This window comes from Scyliorhinus canicula, chromosome 17, assembly GCF_902713615.1.
Source record: "Scyliorhinus canicula chromosome 17, sScyCan1.1, whole genome shotgun sequence".
NCBI classification, from domain to species: Eukaryota; Metazoa; Chordata; class Chondrichthyes; order Carcharhiniformes; family Scyliorhinidae; genus Scyliorhinus; species Scyliorhinus canicula.
The window spans coordinates 115,194,696-115,221,563 of record NC_052162.1 but is presented as its reverse complement, the minus strand read 5'-3'; the positions used below and the strand labels follow the sequence as shown (position 1 = coordinate 115,221,563).

The window sequence follows — 26,868 nt, the reverse complement described above, 5'->3', positions numbered from 1 at the left end:
GGAGGGACGGAGTTTCGGAGCTGTGAGGACAGAAACCTTATCTCGGGGATTCACAGCCGAGTCGCCAGGGAGCGGACTCGGAGGGGCAGGGTATCGGAGCAGTGACTGTAGGATGAGCTAGCTGACCACTGCACCCTGGTACAGGAGGCCATTCAAGCGGGGGGAGGAAGTGGTAGTTGTCGGGGATTCTATAATTAGGGGAACTGATAACATCCTTTGGAAGCAGGACCGAGAGTCCCACAGGGTATGTTGCCTGCCCGGTGCCAGGGTGAGGGGCATCTCTAACCGGCTTGAAAGGATATTGGAGAGGGAGGGGGAGGATCCAGTTGTTGGGGTCCACGTTGGGACAAACATCAGCAAGACCAGGAAGAGGACCTGTTTGGGAATATCAGGAACTAGGAACAAAGTTAAAGAACAGGTCCTCAAAGGATATAATCTCTGGATTATTACCTGAGCCACTGTACAATTTGGCATAGGGATGAGAAATTAGGGAAGTAAACACGTGGCTAAAGGAGTGGTGTGGGAAAGAGGGGTTCCATTTCATGGGACACAGGCATCATTATTGGGACAGGAGGGATCTGTACCGTTGGGATGGTCTCCACCTTGAACCGATCTGGGACCAGTGTCCACACGTGGAAAGGATAAATAGGGAGGTCACAAAGACTTTCAACTAACACATGGAGGGGAGAGGAAAGGCCCAGGGAACTCAACACAGTTCCAAAAACAAGCTAGCAGGATGGTCTTGGACTGGGTAACAAATATACCGGTTATAAAGTTTACAGGAGGGACAGAGAATATGGCAGGGGGGTGGAGTAGCCTTACTGATCAGAAATACTATCACCTCAATGGTGAGGAATTGGATTTGTTTACTGTCACCTGTACCGAGATACATTGAAAAGTACTCGTTCTGCGTATGGTTCAGACAGATCATTCCATACATGAGAACAATACACAGGGCAAACAGAAACACACAAGGTGCCTTCTCCTCCTCCAAAATAGCCCCGTAATCCGCCAATACTACCCCTTCCCCAGTCCCCCTGTCGTAGGCACCTTCTCCAGCAATGTGGAAGCCGGCTCAACTGGGAAGCTCTGAATCTCCTTTCTGGCAAAGTCTCGAACCTGCATGTATCTAAATATGTCTCCCTGCTCCAGCCCATACTTCGCTCCCAGCTCCTTCAATCCTGCAAAAAGACTCCCAAGAAATAAACCTTTTCGTGTCCTAATTCCTTTCCAATTCCATCTCCAAAAATTCCAATCCCACTTCCCTGGCTCAAACCTATGGTTATCTATAATAATCTATATGGTTATTCTTAAGGAGAAAGTCGACATCGCTTTATTCCAGGAAACTCATCTGGATGAGGAACACTTTAAATTGAGGGGGGATTGGGTGGGGCAGGTTTTTCATCTCCTCCTTTTCATCAAGTAGCAGGGATGTGGCAATCCTTATTAATAAAAATATCCCTTTTCAGATTGAAACCTACACCAAGGACAAAGGAGGTGGATATGTGACCATTAGAGGTTTGGTGCATGGAGATGTTGTTTCATTAATGAATGTTTATGGATCCCCGAATTACTAGAAAGTGTTTTACTCACAGATGTTGGAGACAGGAGGAGAGTTCAGTCAGTGTGGAGGGAGAGTTCAGTCCGATGGGCCGAATGGCCTTACTTCCACTCCTATGTCTTATGGTCTTATATTCTTGATGTCGCAAGGAATTAAGGGCTACGGGGAGAATGCTGGTAGGTGGAGTTGAAATGCCCATCAGCCATGATTGAATGGCGGAGTGGACTCGATGGGCCAAATGGCCTTACTTCCACTCCTATGTCTTATGGTCTTATGGTGTGAAGCTCAATCTCCATTCACACAAAGCACGCGCGCTGATTGGCTGGAGGTGCAGAGTCCTTCCGGTCCTAACTCTTCCCATTGGTCAACACCTTAGCAGGAAGGTCAGGGGGTGGGTTTTCCCTCACACATGCGCACTCGCTCCTCTCTTGGACATGCGCAGTCCCGGTCTAGGGGGAGGGGAAATCCCCGAGAGGCTTGTCGCTCTGGCCGCAGCTGTCTTCCGGTTGCCTGGAAACCTTGTCTGGAGGAGGGAGAACAATGAGTGGGGCGGAGCTGCTGTGTCCGCGCGCCGGGCCTGCGCACTGGAACCCGGAGACGTCACTGCAGATTCTTATGCGTGCGCAGAAAAGTTGTTGACCAATGGGAAGAGTTGGTGAACCGGAAGGACTCTCTTCCCCATCCTATCAGCTCCCCCGTTGTCTGAATGCGGAAGCTGGACAATGTGGAAACCTGGGACCTCACACAGACTGAAAACTCCTGTCTGCAACATCTGTGAGTAAAACACTTTCTTTTCTCCCTCCTTTCCATTTCTTTTCTCATTCTGACCGTCAATTGGTCACTTGCAGCAACTGAAGGGAAAGGAAGTGAATCCAGGGAGGGCGCAGACTCTGGAAAGCTTGGCCCAGGTCTCTCTCTCTCTTAAAGACATTGACATCCTTTGTTCCCTCAGCTTGACACATTTATTTGTCTGGCTAAAAGGATGGTCTCTTTCCTAATGTTCACAATTAAAGGGCTGGTTTCCCCAGGAGATGGCTGATATTTAAGGAGAGACAAATATTACAACAAGACGAATAACAAAATCAAATTAAAATGAATAACATAACATAGATGACGTAGAATTCCTATAGTGCAGAAGGCCATTCGTCCCTCAAGTCTGCACTGAGCCTCAGAAATAGCCCTTCACTGAGGCCCACTCCCCATCCTATCCTCGTAACCCGGTGTATTTGGGGCAGCAGGGTAGCATGGTGGTTAGCATAAATGCTTCACAGCTCCAGGGTCCCAGGTTCGATTCCCGGCTGGGTCACTGTCTGTGTGGAGTCTGCACGTCCTCCCCCTGTGTGCGTGGGTTTCCTCCGGGTGCTCCGGTTTCCTCCCGCAGTCCAAAGATATGCGGGTTAGGTGGATTGGCCATGCTAAATTGCCCGTAGTGTCCTAATAAAAGTAAGGTTAAGGGGGGGTTCTTGGGTTACGGGTATAGGGTGGATACGTGTGTTTGAGTAGGGTGATCATGGCTCGGCACAACATTGAGGGCCGAAGGGCCTGTTCTGTGCTGTACTGTTCTATTGATCATGGTCAACCCACCTGACCTAAACATCTTGGACACTAAGGGGCAATTTAGTGTGACCAATCCACTTTAGCTGCACATCTTTGGACAGTGGGAGGAAACAGGAGTACCCGGAGGAAACACACAAAAACACAAGGAGAATGTGCAAACTCCACACAGACAGCAACCCAAGGCTGGAATTGAGTCCCTTGCGCGGAGGTAGCAGCATTAACCACTGTGCCCGACTCCCAGCCTAAATTAAAATGAATTCACTCATGGAAAGCTCAGGAGGAGCAAGTCAGTCAAATTGGAGCCTATGTATTTGTGAAGGAGTCCCATATTTTACCCAATGCATCAGACAGGGATGGCATGCTAGCACAGTGGTTAGCACAGTTGTTTCACAGCCCCAGGGTCCTAGGTTCGATTCCCACCTTGGGTCACTGTCTGTGTGGAGTCTGCATGTTCTCACTGTGTCTGCGTGGGTTTCCTCCAGGTGCTCCAGTTTCCTCTCACAGTCCAAAGATGTGCAGGTTAGATAGATTGGCCATGCTAAATTGCCCTCCGGTTAGGTGGGGTTACTAGTTTACGGGGATAGGGTGGAGGTGTGGGCTTAAGTGGGGTGCTCTTTCCAGGAGCCGGTGCAGACTCGATGGGCCGAATGGTCTTCTGCATTCACCTGAGGAAGGAGCAGTGCTCCGAAAGCTAGTGTTTGAAACAAACATGTTGGACTTTAACCTGGTGTTGTAAGACTTCTTATGGTGTTATTTGCAACTGCCGTTCCGAGACTTTAAACATTTTAATCCGTCTCTCCAGCGCATGTCAATTACAAAGCATTGTCTCATGTTTAACAAAATAGATGTGTTACATTTAAAACCGCGACTTCGCATCATGCCCAAGACTGCCAAACATTTCAAAAAACACATGTTGCATTCTGCTCAAAGTCTAAAAAGAACGTTACGCTGTTTCTATCTTTGTCTATTTCAACTATTTGCATTTTTAAAAACTTTTTCTGCCATGTGTGCTAGCTTTAAGCTGTTTAGCACCTTGCTCAAGGCCCTCATCATTCAAGCTTGGCTCCTCCCAGTACTGACATAATCTCACCAAGCTGAAATCTAATTAACGCCACAGGGAATCCCCTTCATCCAAACAACATTACATTAGCCCACACTTTTTATGATGCTTTAATTACATATCTGGCTCCGAAACGTAATTGTCCTTCAAACAAAATTTAACTTTAGAGTACCCAATTCTTTTTTTTTTCAATTAACGGGCAATTTAGCGTGGCCAATTCATCGACTCTGCACATCGATTTATATTGTGGAGGTGAGACCCACGCTGGCACAGGGAGAATGTGCAGACTCCACATGAACGGTGACTCGGCACCGGGATCGAACCCAGGTCATCGGCACTGTGGGGTAGCAGTGCTAACCACTGTGCTACCGTGCTGCCCGGGCAATGAATTTAAAGACAATGTGCTGAAGCTTTGGGATTCTCTACCCCAGAGGACTGTGGAGCCTCAGTCATCAAGTATTTTTAGACCGAGATTGATAGGTTTCTCGATATTGAAGATACCGAGGGATATGGGGGACAGTGTGGGAAAATGGTGCTGAGGTAGATTGGCCAATGATCTCATTGAATGGTCGAGTAGGCTTGATGGGCTGAATGGCCAACTGCAGCTCCTATTTGTTATGGTCTCTGTGATCAGGACAGGAAGCAGTGAGCATGGATCTGTAAATCAGCCTGAATGTGCACCTTCAGGAGAATTGGGAGGGTGAATATTAGATACAGCAGAGTGAGAATGCAGGGAGAGTGTGTGGGATGGAGATTTACAGCTTTTGGGGAATGAGAGAGGAAAGAATGTTCCATAGAAACTACAATTGTCTGTTCTGAATTTCTATCCTATACTGACTGTGATGTCTTTTGTAAACTCCTTTTACAGGATGTGAAAAGGAGAGGATTTACAGACAGAAATCTCAAACATCACGTCTAGATCTGATAGAGTCACTTGGTTCATCGACCATTAAATCTATGAGAAATCTTTGCCCGACCTGTTGACTTCAACAAAGTTTAAACATCAGTGTGACTGGAAAAGCACCGAGACACACACACCCGAGTGAGAGTGTCCCAGAGCACTGACTGTGGAAAGAGCTTTAACCAGTTACACAGCCTGAAAAAACATCACACCATTCACAGCGGGGAGAGACCGTACACGTATTCTGTGTGTGGACGAGGCTTCAACTGATTGTCTAACCTGGAGAGACACAAGGAGACCCAAAACATGGAGAAACGATGGAAATGTGGGGACTGTGGGAAGGGATACAGAGCCCCATCAGAGCTGGAGATTCACCGACGCAATCACACTGGGGAGAGGCCGTTCACCTGCTCCCAGTGTGGGAAGGGATTCACTCGGTCAAGCACCCTGCAGACACACCAGCGAGTTCACACTAGGGAGAGGCCGTTCACCTGCTCTCAGTGTGGGAAGGGATTCACGGACTTATCCAACCTGCGGACACACCAGCGAGTTCACACTGGGGAGAGGCCGTTCACCTGCTCTCAGTGTGGGAAGGGATTCACGGACTTATCCAACCTGCGGACACACCAGCGAGTTCACACTGGGGAGAGGCCGTTCACCTGCCCTCAGTGTGGGAAGGGATTCACTCAGACATCTGACCTGCGGAGACACCAGCGAGTTCACACCGGGGAGAGGCTGTTCACCTGCTCCCAGTGTGAGAAGGGATTCACTCAGTCAAGCAGCCTGCTGACACACCAGCGGGTTCACACTGGGGAGAAGCCGTTCACCTGCTCTCAGTGTGGGAAGGGATTCAGTGTTTCCTCGTCCCTGCTGAGACACCGACAAGTTCACAGTTGATGACAGTGTTGGATTCTGCTGTTATTGTTTCTGCTTCAATTACATCCAGGGCTGCATTTCGTTCTCTCTTCTCTTTCTCTCTCAGGGAATCTGAGACAGGAAAAGTGATGCAACCGCGGCGAACAAGAAAAGATTCCATTAGATCAAAGGAAGAGGCTCATAAAGTGGCCAAAATAGTAGTGAGCCTGAGGACTGGGAACTTGTTTTAGAATTTAGCAATGGAGGACCAAGAAACTGATAAAGAGAAAATAGAACCTGGACTCGCACAAACTGATCATGGGAGGGGTCTTTAATACAGTTATTGATCAGGGCCTGGATCAATCATGCTTGAAAACGGGCAGGGTACCAGCAATGGCAAAGGAACTGAAAGGGTTCATGGAGCAGATCGGGGGGGGTGGATCCATGGAGATTTAGGCAGCCGACGGTGAAGGAGTTTTCTTTCTACTCCCACATACATAAGGTATACTCTCAGATCGATTTCTTTGTTTTGGGTAGGGCCTTGCTGGCAGGGGTGCTGGACACGGGGTATTCGGCGATTACAATCTCGGACCAAGCTCCACACTGGGTTGACCTGCAGATGAGTAAAGATAGCATTTAGCGCCCGCAATGGAGGTTGGATTGTAGGGCTGCTGGCGGACGAAGCGGTGTGTGAGAGGCTGAGGAAATGCATGCTGCATTACCCGCAGGTGAATGATACGGGGAGGTCTCAGCAGCAGTGCTCTGGGAAGCGCTGAAGGCAGTGGTGAGAGGAGAGCTGATCTCGATCCTGGCTCACAGTGACAGGATAGACAGGGCAGAAACAGGTGAGAGAGATCCTACAAGTTGACAGGAGGTACGTGGAGACTCCAGAGAAAGGGCATTTAAGGGAACGACGGAGACTACAGGCGGAGTTTGGCTTGTTACCCACAGGGAGGGCAGTGGAACAGCTCAGAAAGGCGAGAGGGGCGATATACGAGCATTGTGAGAAGGCCAGTATGATGCTTACACAGCAGCTCAGAAAGAGGGAGGCAGCTAGAGAAATAGGGAAAGTTATCGACGGGGATGGGAACTTAGTTGGGGTCACGGTAGGGGTTAGTAAGACGTTTCGGGATTTTTACAGCAGGTTGTACAGGTCAGAACCCCCTGCGGGATTGGAGGGGATGAGGCACTTCCTGGAGGGGCTGACTTTCCCGAAGGTGGATGGGGAGCTGGTAGAAGGACTGGGGGCCCTCATCGGGTTGGAAGAGATAGTGGAGGGTCTGAAGGCCATGCAGGCAGGTAAGGGCCCGGGACCGGACAGGTACCCAGCGGAGTTCTATAAAAAGTTTTCCGGGATATTGGGACCGGTGCTGATGAAGGTGTTTAATGAGGCAAGGGAAAGGGGGGTTCTGCCCCAGACGATGTCACAGGCCACGATTTCGCTTATCCTGAAATGGGACAAGAACCCGGAGCTATGTGGGTCCTACGGGCCGATTTCCCTGTTGAACATAGATGCCAAACTGCTGGCCAAACCTTTGTCCTCCAGGATTGAGGATTGTGTGCCGAACGTCATTGTGGAGGATCAGACGGGGTTCGTTCAGGGCAGGCAGCTCGTGGCCAATGTACGAAAGCTGTTAAACATGATCATGATGCCCCCGGAAAGTAGGGAGGTGGAGGTAGTGGTCGCGATGGATGCGGAGAAAGCTTTTGAGCGGGATTATTTTTGGGAGGTTCGGATTTGGGAGGGACTTTATTGACTGTTTCTTGGTACATAGGTATCCAGGTGGCGAGGGATTGGGGCTGGCTACATACATTGAACTTGGCCCGGTTGGTGGATCAGACGGAAGATGACTTCCGGAGATGGGATGCGCTCCCGTTGTCTCTGGCGGGCAGAGTCCAAGCGGTGAAAATGACCGTCCTCCCGAGATTCCTGTTTGTTTTTCAATGTCTCCCCATCTTCATCCCGCGGTCCTTTTTTAAGCGGGTCAGTAAAGTTATTGTGGGCTTTGTGGAGGGGGGAGGGGGGGGGGGCAAGTCCCCGCGAGTGAGGAGGGCAAGTCCCCGCGAATGAGGAGGGAAAGTCCCCGCGAGTGAGGAGGGTAGTACTCGAGCGGAGTCGGGGGGATGGTGGGCTGGCGCTGCCGCATTTCAGCAATTATTACTGGGCGGCTAATATAGCCATGGTTAGGAGGGGGGGGAGAGAGCCGGCTGAGGGGATTTTGGCAGGGGTTTGCCGACACCATGTCCGAGGTATTAAATATAAGGGTGGCAATGAGTCCGGAGGTGGCGATTTTCAGGGTGTCGCAGGATCCGGGAATCCAGGAGGAGAAAGAGGCGGACGTTCTGGCCTTTGCTTCCCTGGTAGCCCGGAGGCGGATATTACTGGCATGGAGGGACTCGAGGCCCCCAAAGCCGGAGACCTGGCTATCGGACATGACTGGCTTTCTCTGTTTGGAGAAAATCAAGTTCGCCTTGAGAGGGTCTCTGTTCGGGTTCGCCGGGAGGTGGCAACCGTTCGTCGACTTCTTTGCGGAGAATGAATCATCAGCAGAAAGGGGAGGGGAGCTATGACAATTTCTATAGTTAGCGTAGATTAGGGGGTTAAGTAATGGTGGGACCTGTGGGGGAGGGAGGTGGTATTTGCACTATGTTTATATTTTTATGTACATTGCTTATATTGCTGCTGTTTCAATGCCCAAAAAAACCTTAATAAAATGTTTATTAAAAAAAGAGACAAAATAGAATATGAGAGCAAACTGGCGAGAAACATAAAAACCGACTGGAAAAGCTCCTATAGGAATGTGAAAAGGGAAAGATTAGCAAAGACCAATGTGGGTCCATTCCAGGCAGAGACAGGAGAGTTTATAATGGGGAATAAGGAAATGGCAGAGAAACTAAACAATGTGTCTGTCTTCACGGAGGAAGATACAGAAAGTGTCCTAAAAACACAAGAGAACCAAAGGGACTGGTGAGCACGAGGAACTGAAAGTGATTAGTATTAGTGAAAAAGTAGCACTGGAGAAATTAATGTGGTTGAAAGTTAATAAATCCCCAAATGATGATCACCAATGTATCCACTATCTCTCCAGCCGCCTCTTTCAACACTCTGGGATGTAGAGCATCAGCTTTTGGAGATTTCTGATTTATTTCTTTATTGCCACGTGTACCGAGGTACAGTGAAAAGTATTGTTCTATGTACAGTCCAGACAGATCATTCCATACATGGAAAAAATACCATTTATTAACTTTCAACCACACTAATTTCTCCAGTACTAATTTTTCACGATTACCAATCTCTTTCAGTTCCTCATTCTCACCAGTCCCTTGGTGTTCTCACGTTTGGGGGAAATTTCTGTATCTTCCTCCGTGAAGACAGACACACATTGTTTAGTTTCTCTGTCATTTCCTTATTCCCCATTATAAACTCTCCTGTCTCTGCCTGGAATGGACCCACATTGGTCTTTGCTAATCTTTTCTTTTTAACATTCCTATAGGAGCTTTTCCTGTCGGTTTTATGTTTCTCGCCTGTTTGCTCTCATATTCTATTTTCTCTTTCTTTATCAGTCTCTTGGTTTGGTTTTCAGCAAAGGAGGACCAAGTTCCCAATCGTCAGGCTTACTATGATTTTGGCCACTTTATGAACCTCTTCCTTTGATCTAATGCAATCTTTAACTTTGCTTATTAGCCACGGTTGCAAAACTTCTGTTGAATTTTTGTTTATTAAGGGAGTCTATATTTTATGTAAATATGTAACAATTCCTCAAATACTTGTGATTGCCTGTCTATCGTCATAGCTTTTATTGTAATTTCCCAATCTAGCACAGACAACTGTGAATACAGGCCCAGTTTCCCCAATGTCTCACCATAGGATAGTCCTCTGGTAAAATGTGCAGTGGCCTGTATTTTAGGCTCGATAAAATCAGACACTTTAAATTAAAAATTGGCCATTTTAAATGGAGCCACAGCAGCTCCAGCAACCAGCCTGAATACACTGAACTCCGACAAGCTGCCAGCACATGTCTGGAGCTGCTCTGTTCTATCAATCACCAATCAAGAGATAATTGGCTCTATTCATCGATTGATTGTTTTGAATAGACAAAGTTACATAACAAACAATGCACCGGGAAATGGACTCCGGTGGACAGATTCCCGGTGTCCTGCTGAGTGGCCATTAGTAACTCCATTGGGTGGTGCCACACCCACCCTGTGACCTCATCGGCTGGGGTCAGAGAACATTCTGGAAGGACACAGAAAGGGTATAATGATCGAACCCTCGGACTGCCCAGCAGTGAAGACTCCACACAGAGGTAATCGAGACGACTGACCAGAGACGGAAAGAAGCAGCGGCGAGACCCATCTTCTCGGAAGAAGACCCCGAGGAGATTGAGATACAGAATCAAACCTGCAGCTTGAATGAGTCCATCGGCTCGGGTACTATTGAGAATCCTGGGACTGTAATTAGTGGGATAATTTAAGGGTAACTGTTTTACTGCTTGTGGAATAAAGTTATGTGATTTCTACACTGCGTTGTCCTTTGTTTACCTGGTCAATAAAGATACCTGGGTAAAACATTTGATTAATAAACTGATCGAAGTGTCAGAGGTTTTATAGACACAACACCTCCCATCCCTGGAACAAGTCTGGTGAACCTTCATTGCCCTCCCTCTGTGGCAATAATACCTTTCCTAAGGTAAGGGCAGTAAAACTGCGCACAGTACTCCAGCTGTGGTCTAACCAAGGTTCTATACTATTGAAGCAAGTCTTCACTACTCCTGTACTCAAATCCGCTTGTGATAAAGGCCAACATCCCATCAGCCTTCCTAATAACTTGCTGCACCTGTATGTTAGCCTTCAGTGACTTATTGATGAGGACACCCAGGTCCCTTTGTACATCTACACTTTCTAATCTCTGACCATTTCAGAAATACTCTACTCATCTGTTCCTCCTGCCAAAGTGATAATCTTACATTTTTCCACATTGTATTCCATCTGCCATGTCCTTGCCCACTCACTAAGTCTGTCCAAATCCTCCTGTAGCCGTTTTACATCTTCCTCACAACACACATTCCCACTGAGCTTTGTGTCATCCGCAAACTTGGTAATATTACATTTAGTCTCCACATCCAAATCATTGTATAAACTGTGAACAGCTGGGACCCAAGTACTGATCGTTGCAGTCACCCACTAGTCCCAACCTGCTAACATGAGAATGACCCATTTATTCCTCCTCTCTGTTTTCTGCCTGTTAGCCAATCCTCAGTCCATGCCAGTATATTACCTCCTCTCCCATGTGTTTTCATTTTGCTGACTAACCTCCTGTGGGGTGTTTATCATAAACCTTCTGAAAATCCAAGTGTGCCGTATCCACGGACTCCCCTTTATCAATTCTGTTAACATCCTCAAAAACTCCAAAAGGTTCATCAAACATAATTTCCTATTCCTAAATCCATGTTAAGAAGTCTTACAACACCAGGTTAAAATCCAACAGGTCTGTTTCGAATCACTAGCATCAGGTGAAGGAGCTGCGCTGTAAAATCTGTACAACCTCCTCGGGGTGAGTAGGCAGCTCTGTGCCTCTGGCATCAAACCCGTCCCATGCTGTTTCTTAGCTCCACCCAAACAGATTCAACATTGTGTATTCCTGATCTGAGATCCTCCCTTATTAATGTACTGATGCCGTCCCTTATTATCAGCACAACACCACCTCCTTTTCCCTTTTGCCTGCATCATCAGCACACTCAACAATCATACCTTCAGACCCATCATCCAAGTCATTGATATAAATTGTAAAACATTGAGGTCCCAGCTCTGATCCCTGTGATACACCTCTTGTTACATCTTGCCAGCCAGAAAATGACCTATTTATGCTTTGTCTCAGTTTTCTGGTCGCTAGCCAATCTTTTGCTGTGAAAGATAGTTCTGCAGTTAAGGGCTACCAGATTGGGAAAAGAAAAGAACAGAACCCTTGGGAATGAATAATCACTTTGGACTGATACTTTTAAGGTGTAGGTTTCTTACAAAAATATTTAGTTAATGTTGCTTCTCGTTTGTTGCAGTAAAAGTTATAAAACCTTATGTCCTGTCATGTGGTCCTTTAATTTGTTGACTGGGGATTTGATTTTTGTTTTGAAGTTACTGATCTTTACAGAGATTCCAATCCACAAGTTTTGTCTTCCATTTGAGCCTCGGGCACCTTTCTGTCTCGTTATTGATCGTGTCAATGACAGCGAGGCAACTGAGCTGAGGGCTGAATGTAGCTGAGAAGAACAGGGCCTGTGCCCCAGTTGGGAATCTGCCATGGGTGTCACACTAATAAAGGACTGACTGGAAAATCAAAGGATGGGGATAATCAGGGCTGATGGTGTCTTGAACCCGGGGTTCAGTGCTCCTGTGTTCAAAGTGGGGAGTCACGGGAACAGGCTACAGAGGAACCAAAGAGAAATGTTTGCATCCCGAACATTGTGAACATCCTTTCATGGTTATTCTTTTACTCTGGTTGTCTTTGATCCACAAGTAATGTTCCAATATTATTTAAAACCATGTTCTATTTTATTAATAAACTTGTTTCATTGAAAATATTTGATTTTTGGTGGTATTTTTCTGCTCAAATTCATTCGCTTTAGGAAAAGTGGCTGAAAGAGGTTGACAGGCTCTTTAACTGAAAGTGAGTTTCTCTTAAGCTAATTGGTAAAGGAGCCAGAGGCGGGAGGAGATTTTAGTTTTCTTTTGACACAATGTTTGAAAATATGGTTCAGAAAGTCAATCGGAATTGACTAATTTATCGAGTCTTTTTCAGGAAGTAACAAGGGATGTCAATAAAGGGGAACCTGCAGATGTGGTTTATCTAGGTTTCCAGAAGGTATTCCCCAGGGTGCCACATCAAAGGTTATTACACATAATAAGAGTTAATGGTGGTGGGCATGGGGGGGGGGGGGGGGGGGGTTGGAGCAACATATCAGCATGGATAGAGTTAGCTACCAGGAAGCAGAGAGGGGGCATAAATGGGTTACGTTTGGGTTGGTAAGATGTGACAAGTTGAGTGTCACAAGGATCAGTGCTGGGCCCTCAACTATTTACAATCTATATTAATGAGTTGGATGATGGGATTGAATGTATGGCGACTAAATTTTCTGATGACACAAAGATAGGTAAGAAAGTAATTTGTGAAGTGGACTTAAGGAGTCTGCAAAGGACAACAAACAGATTAAGTGAGTGGGAACACATTGACAGACGAAGCATAACGTAGGAAAATGTGGACGTGTCCACTTTGGCAAAAAGGGTTAAATAAAGCAGAACATTATTTAATTGGAGATAGAATTCAGAACTCTGAGGTACAGAGGGATCTGGATGTCCTGATACAGGAGCCTCAAGATGTTAGTTTGCAGGTAAAGCAAGTGATGAGGAAGGCTAATGGAATATTGTTGTTGCAAAGGGACTGGAATATAAAAGTTGGGGTGTTTTGCTGCAGTTGCACAGGGCCTTGGTGAGACCATATTTAGAGCACTGTGTACAGTTTGGGTCTCATTTCAGAAATGGGATAATTGCATTAGAAGCAGTTCAGAGAAGGTCGACTCCCCGGATTCCTGGAATGAGGGGGTTATCCTCTGAGGAAAGGTTTGACAGATTGGGACTGTATCCATTGCAGTTTAGAACAATGATAGAGGATCTCATGTGTTTCAGTAAGATCATGAGTGGAACTGGCAGAGAGGATGTTTCCCCTTGTGGCAGCGACTAGAACTACATTTAAAAGGGGTTTCCCATTGAAGACACAGATGAGGATATTTCTTTCCCCTGAGGTCTATGGGTCTGTGAATCTCTCTTCCCCAGGGAGTGGTGGAGTCAGGGTCATTGATGGACCACCAGACGGACAACCAGCCTCACTGAAGTTCTCAACATGAGAGTTTTAAATGGATTTTCAATGGCCCCTCTCTTTATCCGGAACCCTCAGGAGGAGTCCAACAGATGAGAGAAAACTCAGAGCTCTGGCCTCACAGTTGCCTAATCAGAACAGAGATGACAACTTGCCAACAGCTCCCAGGTTGTGCAGAAAGAGGAAGGTATTTGGTCACAAGCCCTCAGCTGAGAGAGAATCTGCTTTAGCTTCCAGTGGAACTTTCACAGGCTGGCTGGAAGCATTTTAAATCACCAGGCAGAGAGATAATAGAGAGAGTCCAGACTTGCTGTGTGCTGCCTTCTAGGCCTGAATAGACGTGAATTAAAATGGAGATTGCTTCTTCTCCTAGCCTTCCCTTCAGATGTTTCTGAAGGGTTCCACCAATCAGAATGAAGAATGGGGTAACTCTCGGAATTTTAGAAGAGCTGATTGACTGCTAGCCAAGTCCATCACAATGACATCGCGGGACCTACCATACAGCACAGAGGGGAATCCATTTGACCAGTTCAACTAACAGCTTGCAGCTGGGGGTTTCCAAAGTCTGTAGTTCAAACCCAGAATCTGCAATGGTGCAGCAGCCAGCAAGACAGTAACAGGGAGACATGGATCAGACAAGGATTTAAAAAATATTCCTTACACATGGACCAATTACAAAACCTGTCATTGAACCATCTGTACCCACCCAAGCCATGTCAAACTCTCAAACAATTGTCTTCCCCACACTCCGTCCCCAGTACAGGGAGTCAGCATTCCCATGCCAAGCAGTGAAAACATGGTGGCCTTGACACCCAGGTGTTGTCTAGGATTCCAGGACTCTTGTTTTCTCTGTCCTCTGGGAGCTGTTTATCTCCCTGTTCCCACACAGAAAGACGTCTATTCTCAGCACGGCTCGATTTCTGCTGGAGTTTGTTTCCTTTTACACCTTTCAGATCAATAAAACATTTGGTCAGTGAAGACCCAAACCACAATTTCCCATCCTGTCACCTGTCAACCATCCTTACCCAGAGCGTAATCACAACAGGAATAAAAACAGGAGAAGTGTAACAATCAAATTCAAAATAAATCCACAGGCAGTCATAGAATTGAATTTAATGTTCACTAATTAGCAAGAAAACCCGAAGTAGGGAGTCCTCCAGGAATCTTACAGTCCACATCTTGAGGGGGGGGGGGGGGGGGGGTTGGAGTCTTTCTGAACCCTCACTCAATGTCACTTCATTATTTTCTATTTCTGTTCTGGCTCCACCTGGGGTAACATCTACTCCATCCTTTCTTCTCCTAAACGAGCACGGTAAGTTCCAGGTTCCTGGTACATTGGGACAGATGCTTCAAGGAACAGATCAAACATGGTTGTAAAAGATTCTCCAACTGTCTCTTTGTGGACAGTTCTTACTCAGTATTATTTCTCCCAAGCCCTTCCTTGTCCCATTATCACTTTAATTTCACTCCCACTTTGCCCATGTCCAGTGTGTTTAATTCTATCCGGATTGTTTTAAAGTCAGTTTCTCACTGGAGTGTGTGTCAATGTCTTGATGATGTCACAATGGTGTCTCAATCCCCTGGCCCCATTAACCATTTCATCTCCTGCTGTGTCTCCAGTAGCTGTGTGTGTTTGGGACCCGGTCTTCAGTCCATTTCACCATGAATTTAGGCTTGTTATTTTTCACATGTAACAAATCACAACTGCACACCCACACCGGTATCCCAAAATCATGTCACATATACTTAACTCTCAGATGCTCTGATGAAAAGATCAGAGTGAGTGTCTGTCTGTCTTATCTGCCCTGTTATGGTGCTGATATTTCATGTTGTGGCCGGGCTTTCAAATGTGGGTTTCTTAAAAACAAAGTTCATGGGCCAGGTTGTAAATATACCTGGGTAGCACAGTGGTTAGCACTGCTACCTCACAACGCCGAGGATCAGGGTTCAATCCCGGCCCCAGGTCACTGTCTGTGAGGAGTTTGCACATTCCCCCATGTCTGCGTGGGTCTGACCCCCACAACCCTAAAGATGTGCAGGTTAGGTAGATTGGTCACACTAAATTGCCCCTTTATTGGAAAAAAATAATTGGGTACTCTGAACTTTTTTTAAAAAGCATGTCAATATTTCCAAGAGATAGTGCTCAACTTATTCATCCCATCTACACATTCCAGACTTTCACTAGAGCGTAGGTGGATACCAGATTGATATATTCCATTCAACCACACCCAAGGTAAACATTCCAATCATTTATTGTCCAGGACAATATTCCCAGTATCTTTCAAACAGAAATTAAACATTCCCGTCCGATCCCAGGTATTAACATATTCTGTTTGTTTGTTCAGGTCAGGCTGGGATTGTTCACCTTGGAGCAAAGGAGGTCGAGGGGAGATTTGAGAGAGGTGGACAAGATTATGACAAGTTTATTTGATTTGATTTATTATTGTCACATGTATCAGTATACAGTGAAAAGTATTGTTTCTTGCATGCTGTACAAACAATGCATACCGTACATCGGAAAGGAAGGAGAGACTGCAGAATATAATGTTACAGTCAAAGCTAGGGTGCAGAGAAAAGATCAACTTAATACGAGGTAGGTCCATTCAAAAGTCTGATGGCAGTAGGAAGAAGCTGTTCGTGAGTCTGTTGGTATGTAACCTCAAACTTTTGTATCTTTTTCCTGACGGAAGTAGGTGGAAGAGAGTATGTCCGGGGTGCGTGGGGTCCTTAATTATGCTGGCTGCCTTTCCAAGACAGCAGGAATTGTAGGCAGAGTCAATGGATGGGAGGCTGGTTTGCGTGATGGATTGGGCTACATTCACGACCTTTTGTAATTTCCTGCGGTCTTGGACAGAGCAGGATCCATACCAAGCTGTGATACAACCAGAAAGAATGCTTTCTATGGCGCATCTGTAAAAGTTGTTGAGAGTCATAGCTGACATGACAAATTTCCTTAGTTTTCTGAGAAAGTAGAGTCGTTGGTGGGCTTTCTTAACTATAGTGTCGGCATCGGGGGACCAGGACAGATGGTTGGTGATCTGCACACCTAAAAACATGAAGTTCCCGACCCTTTCTACTTTGTTCCCATTGATGTAGACAGGGGCATGTTCTCCACTACGTTTCCTGAAGTCAATGACAATCTCCTTTGTTTTGTTGACATTGAGACATTAGGGGCAGCAGGGTAGCATGGTGGTTAGCATAAATGCTTCACAGCTCCAGGGTCCCAGGTTCGATTCCCGGCTGGGTCACTGTCTGTGTGGAGTCTGCACGTCCTCCCCCTGTGTGCGTGGGTTTCCTCCGGGTGCTCCGGTTTCCTCCCACAGTCCAAAGATGTGCGGGTTAGGTGGATTGGCCATGCTAAATTGCCCGTAGTGTCCTAAAAAAAGTAAGGTTAAGGGGGGGGGGGTTGTTGGGTTACGGGTATAGGGTGGATACGTGGGTTTGAGTAGGGTGATCATGGCTCGGCACAACATTGAGGGCCGAAGGGCCTGTTCTGTGCTGTACTGTTCTATGTTCTATGAGGGAGAGATTATTGTCGTCGCACCAGTTCACCAGATTCTCTGTCTCATTCCTGTACTCTGTCTCGTCATTGTTTGAGATCCGACCCACTACGGTGGTGTCATCAGCAAATTTGAAAATTGAGTTGGAGGGACTGTGGGTGGGGGAATATTTTGATGCAGCGAATGGTAATGAACTGGAACTCGCCATCTGTGAGGGAGAGATGTTATGTGGAAATGAAGAAAATGGAGGATTTCAAATGGAAATTGGATCGGCATTTGAGGAACTAAATTGCAGGGCTGCAGGGATGGAATGGGGCACTGGGAACATATCAGCCATGACAGAGTCAATGGATGGGAGGCAGGTTCATGTGATGGACTGGGCTGTGTTCACGACTCTCTGTAGTTTCTTACGGTCTTGGGCCGAGCAGTTGCCATACCAAGCTGTGCTGCAGCCAGATAGGATGCTTTCTATGGTGTATCTGTAATTTTTTTTCTTTCTTTTTAAAATTTTGTTTTAGATTACCCAATTATTTTTTCCAATTAAGGGGCAATTTAGCGTGGCCAATCCACCTACTCAGCACATTTTTGGGTTGTGGGGGCGAAACCCACGCAGACATGGGGAGAATGTGCAAACTCCACACGAACAGTGACTCAGAGCCGGGATCGAACCTGGGACCTCAGCGCCGTGAGGCGGTTGTACTCACCACTAGGCCACTGTGCTGCCCTTGGTGTATCTGTAATAATTGGTAAGATTCAATGTAGACATGCTGAATTTCCTTAGTTTCCTGAGGAAGTATAGGCGCTGTTGTGCTTTCTTGGTCGTAGCGTCGATGTTGGTGGACTGGGACAGTTTGTTGGGGATTTGCACACCGAGCAATTTGAAGCTGTCAACCATCTCCCCCTCGGCACCATTGATGCAGACAGGGGTGTGGATGATATTTTGCTTCCTGAAGTAAATTACCAGCTCCTTAGTTTTGCTGACATTGATGGGGATATTGTTGTCATTACACCACACCACTAGGTTCTCTATCTCCCTCCTGTACTCTGACTCATCGTTGTTTGAGATCTGACCCACTGCAGTCGTGTCATCGGCAAACATGGAGCGGGAGCCAAATTTTGCCACAAAGTCGTGTGTGTACAGGGAGTATTGGGAGCTAAGTACACAGCCTTGTGGGGCCCCTGTATTGTGGACTAATGCAAAAGAGGAGGCACTGTTGTTTATCCTTACTGATTGTGGTTTATGTATCAGGAAGTCGATGATCCAGTTGCACGGGGAGGAGCCAAGTCCTAGGTTTTGACATGAGCTTGGCTGGGATTATGGAGTTGAAGGCAGAGCTGTAGTTAATGAATTGGAGTCTGACATAGGAGTCCTTGTTGTCGAGATGCTCGAGGAATGAGTGAAGGGCCATGGAGATGGCGGTGGCGTCTCCGGTGGACAGGTAGGGCCATGGTGTCTGCGGGGGACAGGTAGGGCCATGGCGTCTGCGGGGGACAGGTAGGGCCATGGTGTCTGCGGTGGACAGGTAGGGCCATGGTGTCTGCGGTGGACAGGTAGGGCCATGGCGTCTGCGGTGGACCGGTTGCGGTGGATATGCAAATTGCAGTGGATCAAGGCACTCTGGGTGTCTGGAGTTGCCGTGTCTCATGGCCAACCTCTCGAAGCTCATCATAATGATCGATGCCAAGGCCACCGGATGGTAGTCGTTGAGGCACGTTGCCCTGGTTCTCCTTTGGCACCGGTATGGATGGTGGTCTTCTTGAAGCAGGTGGGAATCTCAGAACGGAGTAGGGAGACGTTGAGGATGTCCGGAAACACATCCGCCTGTTGGTCCGCACAGTATCTGGGTGCACGACCAGGGATCCCGTCAGGACCTGCCGCTTACCAAGGGTTGACTTTCAAGAAGGCCGATCTGACTTTGGAGGCTGTGACGGTTGGTATGTCACAGGTTTGTGTCTCCAAGGCTGCTGGGGCAGTTGACAAAGGTTTGTTGGTTTCCTGTTGAAGTGAACATAGAATGGATTGAATTTGTCGGGGAGGGGTGCCCTGTTGCCAAAGATTCTTCTCGGCTTTGCAGCTCATTATGTTGTTGAAGCCTTGCCACAGCCGACGAGAGTCCATGTCATTAGTCTGTGATTCTAGCTTAGTCTGGTATTGTTTCTTGACATCCCTGTTGGCTTTGTGGTGGTCGTACCTAGATTTCTTGTATAGGTCAGGGTCGCCTGTCTTGAATGCCTCAGACCTGGCCTTCAGTACGGAGTGAATCACCCGAATAAATCTGGTTGGGTAACGTACATACTACCTTCTTTGACACACAATCTTCTACACACTTGCTGATGAAGTCTGTGATGGTGCTGGCAAACCCGTTTCGGTTGGCTGCTGAGTTCTTGAATATGGACCAGTCCACTGACTCCAAGCAGTCGCGTAGGAGCTCTTCCTTTACCGCGGACCAGCATTGCACGACCTTCTTAACCGGATTCTCCCGTTAAGTTTCTGCTTGTATGCCAGGAGAAGGAGCTCCATCTTGTGGTCTGATTTTCCGAAGTGCGGTTGGGGGATGGATTGAGAGGCACTCTTGATGTTTGTGTAGCAGTGGTCAAAGAAATTGGGGCCCCTGTTGGGACAGGAGATGTGGTGGTGGAATTTTGGCAGTACACTCGAGGTTGGCCTGGTTAAAGTCCCCGGCCACGATGAACAAGGCCTCCGGGTATTCTGCTTCATCATTAGGTGTGACGTCGCTCGTGTTTGATCAGGTTGGATGAGGTTCTAAAGCTCTTTGTGCAGTGAGAGCAGCTGAACGGTCTCTCCTCAGAGTGAATGCGCTGGTGGGACATCAGTAGCTGAGAACTTTTGAAACCCTCCTGCAGTCAGAGCATTTAAAGGGTCTCTCATTGGTGTGATTGACATTGTGGCTACGCAGGCCGGATAATTGAGCAAATCCCTTATCACACACAGTGCAGATGAATGGCCTCTCCCCAGTGTGAAGACGCTGGTGTCTCTGCAGATTGTGTAACTGAGTGAATCCCTTCCCACACACTGTGCAGATGAATGGCCTCTCCCCAGTGTGAGATCTCTGGTGTCTCTTCAGGGTGGATAACTGAGTGAATCCTTTATCACACACAGTGCAGATGAATGGCCTCTCCCCAGTGTGAAGACGCTGGTGTCTCTGCAGATTGGGTAACTGAGTGAATCCCTTCCCACACACTGTGCAGATGAATGGCCTCTCCCCAGTGTGAGATCTCTGGTGTCTCTTCAGGGTGGATAACTGAGTGAATCCTTTATCACACACAGTGCAGATGAATGGCCTCTCCCCAGTGTGAACTCGGTCGTGTCTCCGCAGGCTGCCAATGTCAGTGAATCCCTTTTCACACTGAGAGCAGGTGAACGGCCTCTCTCCAGTGTGACTGCGTTGATGCCTTTCCAGCTCGTGCGGGTATGTGAAACCCTTCCCACAATCCTCACATTTCCATGGTTTCTCCATGGACCGGGTGATCTTGCATCTCACCATGTTGGACGATTGTCCACATACAGAATATGTGTACAGTCTCTCCCTGCTGTGAATGGTGCAGTATTTTTTCAAGCTATGTCACTGGTTTAAGCTCTTCCCACAGTCAGTGCTCTTGAACAGTCTCACACGGGTGTGTGTGTATCTCAGTGCTTTTCCAGACACACTGATGTTTAAAATCTCTTGAAGCAGACAGAATAGACAAACTTTTCTCCTTCTAGATTCAAAGGCCGATGATCTTTGGTTCCCAAGAATTGAGTGACTCAGTTCTTGACGTGATATTTAGTTTGAGATATAGGCCTCGAACTCCTCTCGTTCGAACTTCCTGCAAACAGATTTTACAATAGTAATCATTGTTCGTACAGGATAGAAATTCAGAACAGACAATTCTAGTTTCTATCGAACATTCTTTCCTCTCTCTCTTTCCCTGAAATGCTTAAATCTCCATCCCACACATTCGCCCTCCATTCTCACTCTGCTGTATCTAATATTCACCCTCCCAATTCTCCTGAAGGTGCTGATTCAGGCTGAACTGATAGATCCAAACTTACGGCGTCCTGCCCTGGACACAGAGACCTGAAAATCTTCATGCAGGATTCCAGACAGATATTAGTCAATATTACTGGATGAAAAATGTGTGTAATATACAGACTGTATTCACTTACTTTCCCTCCCAATTTTCCTGAAGGTGCTGATCAACAAATCTAAACTCACTAAAACCTGTACAAGAGGAGAGAATCTACATATAAGAACATTTACTGATTAGAGATAGGGAAATCTGAGGAAGAATTTTATTTAGTCATGGAGTGGACATGACAGGGAACTCACTGCCCACAAGGGTTGTGGAAGTCGAGATGATCAATAATTCAAAATAAAATATGAAGAAAATAAACTTGCAGGGGAACAGGGATATCGAGGGGGAATGGGACTGACTGGATTACTGTACAGAGAGTCAGCATTGACTTGAGTTCCCAAATGGATTCTGTCAGTGCTGCAATGACTGTATGACTGGAAATATATAATGTAGGTAGAGTAGTATATTACAAAACTAGTGGTTCTGTCATAAAATACATCTAATACATACCATATAATACGAGATATATCTCTATCCGATATAACATTTTTAAAAATTCATTTACGGGATGTGAGAGTCGCTGGTTCAGCCAGCATTTATTGCCCATCCCCAGTTACCATTCATAAGGTGGTGATGAGTTGCCTTCTTGAACCGCTGCAGTCCTCGAGTTGTAGGTACATCCCCTGTGATGTCAGGGAAGGAGTTCCAGGATGTCGCCCCAGCAACAATGAAGGAAGGGCGATATATTTCCAAGTCCGTCTGGTGAGTGACTTGGAGGTGAACCTCCAGGTAGTGGGGTTCCCAGGTATCTGCTGCTCTTGTCCTTCTAGATAGTAGTGGTTGTGGGTTTGGAAGGTGCTGTCGGAGGAACCTTGGTGAGTTACTGTAGTGCACATTGTAGATGGTATACACAGCTGCTATTGTTCGTTGGTGGTGGAGTGTTTGAATACTCGTGGAATGTGGAGCAGTCAAGCAGGCTGCTTTGTTCTGGATGGTGTAGAGCAGCATCTTGAGTGTTGTTGGAGCTGCACTCCGCCAGGCAAGTGGTGATTATTCTATTACACGCCTGACTGGTGCCTTGTATACAGTGGACAGGCTTTGGGGGTCAGGAGGTGCATTACTCGCTGTAGTCTTTGACCTGCCCTGGTGGCCACCGTATTAACATGGCTGGTCCAGTTTCTGATCAATGGTAACCCTCAGGATGTTGGTTGTGGAGGATTCAGCGATGCTAATGCCACTGAATGTCAAGGAGAGGTGGTTAGATCCTCCTTTGTAGGAGATGGTCATTGCCTGGCACTTGTGTAGCACAAATAAACTTGCCACTTATCAGCCAACATCTGGATACTGTGCAGGACATGCTGCATTTGGACATGGACTACTTCATTATCTGAGGAGTCACGAATGGTGCTGAACATTGTGCAGTCATCCACAAACATGTGCAGTCATCCACAAAACATCCCCACTTATAGCCTTGTGATGAGGGGGAGGTAATTGATGAAGCAGCTAAAGATGATTGGGCCCAGGAGTGTGTTTTGAGGAACTCCTGGAGCTGAGATGATTGACCACCAACCACCACAACCATCTTCCTTTGTGCAGGGATGACTCCAACCAGCGGAGAGTTTTCCCCGATTCCCATTGACTCCAGTTTATCTGGGGATCCTTGATTCTATACTCGGTCAAATGTTGCCTTGATACCAAGGGCAGTGACTCTCACCTCACCTCTGGAATTCAGCTCTTTTGTCCATGTTTGAACCAAGGCTGTCATGAGGTCAGGAGTTGAGTGACCCTGGTTGAACCCAAACTGAGCGTTCGTGAGCAGGTTTTGCTGAGTACCACTTGATAGCGCTGTTAATGACTCCATCCATTACTTTGCTGATGGTGGAGAGTATTCCAACAGGGAAGTAATTGTATTCTCATTATGTATCTATTATGTATTCTCATGTATTTTCTTGAATTTTGTTTAATTCCCTTTTTTCCATGTACTGAATGATCTGTTGAGCTGCTTGCAGAAAAATACTTTTCACTGTACCTCGATACACGTGACAATAAACAAATCCAATCCAATCCAATCCAATTGGTTGGGTTTGATTTGTCCTGTATATTGTTCCCTTTAATGTCAGCCATCTCCTGGGGAAACTAGCCCTTTAAATGTGAACATTAGGAAAGAGACCACCCTTTTAGCCAGACAAATAAATATGTCAAGCTGAGGGAGCAAAGGATGTCAGTGTCTTTGAGAGAGAGAGAGAGAGAGAGAGAGAGAGACCTGTACCAAGCTTTCCAGAGTCTGCACCCTCCCTAGATTCACTTCCTTTCTCTTCAGTTGCTGCAAGTGACCAATTGAAGGTCAGAATGAGACAATAAATGGAAAGAGGGAGAAAAGAAAGTGTTTTACTCACAGATGTGGGAGACAGGAGGACGGTTCAGTCTGTGTGCAGCTCAAGCTCACTCAGTGTTGGGGGAACAACAGCTTTGCTCGGCACAAACCTCCATGTCCAGCTTCCGCATTGAGACAATGGGGGAGTTCTGATTGGCGGAGGAGCAGAGTCCTTCCTGTTCTGCAATCTTCCTATTGGTCAACACCTCAGCAGTAAGGTCAGCGGAAGCGCAGTCCCGGGTCAGGGGAGGGGTCGACCACCGATGGCCGGAACTGTCAGCCGGTTGCCTGGAAACCTTGCCTCGAGGATATGTGGGGGAAGGGGAACAATCGGTGGGGGCGGGGCTTCTGATCCGCGCTGGGCAATGACGTCACCGCGGAGCGGATTTATTCCTCTTGGCTGATTTAGAGGACGAGCTCCTTTGTGATGTCACAATGTGGAGGTTGGACAATGAGTTTCAGACTAAAACTTCCTCCACTGGGCAACATCTGGGAGCAAATCAATGTCTCCCCCTTTCAGAAGGTCATCAGATATAAGAGCAGAGTTAGGCCATTTGGCCCATGGAGTATAATCCTTCAACCCCATTAAAAATCTGTCTTAACTCCTCCCTAAATTTACTCACTGTCCCAGCTCCACCGCACTCTGGGGTCGTGAATTCCACAGATTCAGAGCCCTTTGGAAGAAGCAGTTTCTCCTCAACTCTTTTGAATTTTTTACCTCTTTTTTTAAATAACCTTTATTGTCACAAGTAGGCTGACATTAACACTGCAATGAAGTTACTGTGAAAAGCCTCTACGCTCCACATTTTGGTGCCTGTACGGGTACACAGGGAGAATTCAGAATGTCCAAATGATCTAACACCACGTCTTTTGGGGCAGCAGGGTAGCATGGTGGTTAGCATAAATGCTTCACAGCTCCAGGGTCCCAGGTTCGATTCCCGGCTGGGTCACTGTCTGTGTGGAGTCTGCACGTCCTCCCCCTGTGTGCGTGGGTTTCCTCCGGGTGCTCCGGTTTCCTCCCACAGTCCAAAGATGTGCGGGTTAGGTGGATTGGCCATGCTAAATTGCCCGTAGTGTCCTAATAAAAGTAAGGTTAAGGGGGGGGTTGTTGGGTTATGGGCATAGGGTGGATACGTGGGTTTGAGTAGGGTGATCATGGCTCGGCACAGCATTGAGGGCCGAAGGGCCTGTTCTGTGCTGTACTGTTCTATGTTCTATGAAACCGAAGCACCCGGTGGAAGTGGCAAGTGACCCAAGCCGTAATCGAACCTGGGACCCTGGTGATGTGAATCAACTGTGCTGACCACTGTGCTACCATGCTGCCCACCTTATCCTAAGACTAGTACCTCTCGCTCTAGAATGCCTGAAAGACGTGCTGTTAGGTGAATTGAACATTCTTAATTCGCCTTCTGTGACCCTAACAGGCGCCAGAATGTGGCGACTTGGGGAGTTTCACAGTAACTTCATTGCTGTGTTTTTTTAAAATTTAAAGTACCCAATTCACTTTTTACAATTAAGGGTCAATTAGCATGGCCAATCCACCTGGGCTGCACATCTTTGGGTTGTGGGGGCGAAACCCATGCAAACACGGGGAGAATGTGCAAACTCCGATCCAGGTCCAGGATCAAACCTGGTACCTCGGCACCATGAGGCAGCAGTGCTAACCACTGCGCCACCTTGCTGCCCCATTGCGGTGTTAATGTAAGCCGACTTGTAACAAAAATAAAGATTATTATTATTAAGTGGGAGTAGCCCCTCCAAGGCAGCCTTCAGGATGCGCGAAAATGCAGAATCGCCGAGCAGAAACCTATTGCCAAGTTCCGCACACGAGTACTCCTTGACTGGGACCTTGGATTCATGTCGCATTACATTCACTCCCCACCATCTGGCCTGGGCTTGCAAAATTCTACCAACTGTCCTGCATCAAGACAATTCACACCTCTTTAACCTGTGATTATCCCTCTCTCCAGTCACTCCATCTGGACCTGTAAAGACTTAATTACCTGCAAAGACTCGCATTCAAAAGTACCATCTTGCATCATTAACTTTGTCTGTGTATGTTTCTGGAACCGACTTCTTCATTCACCTGAGGAAGGAGCTGTGCTCTGAAAGCTAGTGATTCGAAACAAACCTGTTGGACTTTAACCCGGTGTCGTAAGACTTCTGGCTGTGCTCACCCCAGTCCAACATCGGCATTGTTACCACATTAAAGTAAAGGGGCAAAGTGGCAGCACGGTGGCGCATTGGTTAGTGCTGCTGCCTCATGGCGCTGAGGTCCCAGGTTCGATCCCAGCTCTGGGTCACAGTCCGTATGGAGTTTGCACATACTCCCCGTGTTTGCGTGGGTTTCACCCCCACAACCCAAAGATGTGCAGGGTAGGTGAATTGGCAATGGTAAATTACTCCTTCATTGCAAAAAATAAATTGGGTACTCTAAAATTTAAAAAAAAGTAAAAGTGCAAAGTCTATTTACAGTTTAAGAGATACATTCCTAATAAAAAATAGTGTTTAGGCATTGTTGCTTCTAGTTTTTTGCAGTAAAAGGCATAAAACTTGAAGTTCTTTCTTTATGACTCTTTAATTTGTTCACTCGGTTTAGAATTTATCTTTTAAAGTTACTGATCTTTTCAGAAATCTTACACAGTTGATTTAGAGCTACAAGTTTCAACTTCCCATTAAGCCTCAGGCAACTTCTGTCTCTCTATTGCTCATGTCAATGACAGCCCAGCAACAGAGCTGAGGGCTGGAGATGCCGTCACTCCTTGTAGGAGCTGGAATCAGTAGAAAGAAGAACCATAGTTTCTGGTTGAGCTTTGTGTGAGCTGTCTGACCATGATGACGATATAAATAGCTAACCAGGTAATATGTTGTGATGAAGGTTTAGAAACAGACCCTGGGTAGACGACTTCATCGAAGCTGCGGGCTTGCCAGCTGTACAATGAAACCAGGCATCCAACAGCCACAGAGACCTCTAATATTGGACACTGGGTTTAACTCTGTTCTGTATTAAGCAGACCTATCTGATACTGGGGGTGATACAGTTAATCTGACCCTAATTCATTCAATTCCAAAAGTGAATAACATTGATTCAAGTACAGTGATTACTTTGTTAA

At 46.8% G+C, this 26,868-nt stretch overlaps 1 pseudogene; it reads left to right on the top strand.

Moving 5' to 3' along the window:
• Window positions 1–2,026: 2,026 nt before the first annotated feature.
• Window positions 2,027–26,868, top strand: part of LOC119952147 — a 104,081-nt pseudogene continuing 79,239 nt past the window's right edge.